The sequence below is a fragment of the Halyomorpha halys genome, unplaced genomic scaffold (genome assembly GCF_000696795.3).
Source record: "Halyomorpha halys isolate HHAL.00 unplaced genomic scaffold, Hhal_1.1 Scaffold531.1, whole genome shotgun sequence".
Classification (NCBI taxonomy): Eukaryota; Metazoa; Arthropoda; class Insecta; order Hemiptera; family Pentatomidae; genus Halyomorpha; species Halyomorpha halys.
Genome location: NW_027111171.1, coordinates 472,099 through 474,045, shown reverse-complemented (window position 1 = coordinate 474,045; position 1,947 = coordinate 472,099). Strand labels below are relative to the sequence as shown.

General features: G+C 34.0%; 1 long non-coding RNA gene across 1 annotated transcript in view; it reads right to left on the bottom strand.

Annotated features, from left to right (window-relative positions):
* The window catches only part of LOC106683939 (uncharacterized), a 47,822-nt gene extending 47,537 nt beyond the window's left edge, over positions 1-285 (bottom strand). Inside the window, exon 1 of the long non-coding RNA XR_001343626.2 lies at positions 184-285. This is a non-coding gene — a long non-coding RNA (uncharacterized lncRNA). The remainder of the gene's footprint in view (positions 1-183) is intronic.
* Positions 286-1,947: the final 1,662 nt, after the last annotated feature.

Sequence of the window (1,947 nt, the reverse complement as noted above, 5' to 3'; positions counted from 1 at the left end):
TCCTTCATAATTTAAACGAGGCTGAATGTACTCTATTCCATTTCCTTAGCTAAGGAATCAGAAATCGCTCATGGTTTCGGAATTTTATATAAAATAATATTAATATTTGTATTCAAAAATTGTGTTTTAACTAAAACAATGGAAACTAAAGCCATCCCCTACTTAGACGAATTCTCTACTCACCCCAGTACTCCATAACGGACCTGCTACAAGAGCCGCGAAGCAGTGACTCCATTAGCAGATATCGTTCTCCTCCTTACGACACCCTCCGAAGGAGCTCCAAGAGATCCGCCGAAGAGGAGTTACGTTACGGCTACCTCTTTCCGCCTTTTCCTACGGACGGCCGGGTCGGGTCGACTTTCACCGCTCGACGTAACAATGACCGCCCGGGCTGACCCCCCAACCCCGACGATCTCTCGGATGCGGTTTACCCCAAGGCTCCATGTACGGACCGCCCCTCTATCACTTCTAATCTGTCAATCAATAGCGCTCGCTCTCGGCTTTTGTTAGTGGTTATTTTGAAATTGGCACAAGAATGTTATTATTGCAATCAGTACCAAATTTTTGAACGTTAACAGTTAAGATCTGATACAAGATAAATCCTTCGTCGAATTATTTTCGTTTAGTCTAAATTATGTTGACTGGTCATTTCAAAAGACATTCTTCGAGTAATGACATGTCGTACTATGTGCTTTGATCTATTGTTGATGCATTAAAAATAATCTGATGATGCTCTGAAACAACATCCTTTTATATATAGACATCCTTCAAAACGATCAAGAGTTTTTTATTGTTCACTGTATATATAAAAATCTGAAGTTTACACTATTCTCTAAACGATATGATGATAAATTGTTATTTAATTCATATATAAAACTATAAGAACCCTTTTCTGGAGTTACTCATCCTGTCAATTGAGCTTACGTATATGTTGAGTGAAATAAAAAAGTAATAACTATTTCTTAATAATGCTGAGATGACAACAGTATCGGACTGGCGAAACGATGCGCCCGTCAATCAAAATCAAGTTAAAACAAATCTTTTATTTATGGCTTTTCGTCACGCTCTAATACCTGCACGTTAAAAGATGCATTTTAAAAAATCTTTAATACGTCTATATTATAATCTTTATATCCAGATATGTGTTTTAAAACTGCAAAATTACCGCTTATCTCCCTAAGCTAATTATCAAATCCTTTCTTAGTTCTCATTCATCCGTTTTTTACTACAAATAGACATGTGAAATGGTTAATTATTATATATAAACAAAATTGGAGGTACTTTAGAGGAATAATTTTTAAAAATTTGTTATTTATGCACTGTCGAACTATTTCAATGATGATAAGTCCTATCTGATTCTAAAGACTGATCAATCGTTAGTGCCATGTTTGAGAAAATAGAAAAATTTCATCATGTATAGGGATACTCGAAAAAGTTCTTCTAATATCCTAGACATACATCTGCGCTAAATATGTTAATTTCAGACTTTTATTTTTTGAGCTTGACTGTTCACATACACATAGCCCATTTTGAAATACTTGTTTATTTGGAATCAGAAAATCTTGAATATCTGACTTAAAAAAATATTAAATTGAAAAAGAATCACATTAATACAACAAACAAATTATTACAAGAATCGCAGTATTGCCAACAAAAAATTAAGGTTACTAAGAAACAGTAAAGACTGAACACAAGTATTGGATTATTGTGAAAAAATTAATTAATTAATTGATAAATAATACTTAAGTATATTTAAAATGTACATGTATGAAAATATACGAAAACAAAGCCAGCTAATGTGGTCAATTAAGGTCACTGGTTGTCTATTAATTGGAACTCTGTAGCCCTAACTCCCTCCAAACGAGGATTATTTTATGACCAGTTCAGCGCTCAATGGAATGATTTAAACAAAATGCTAAAGGTAGCGTTGAAAGGAAATCCAGGAGT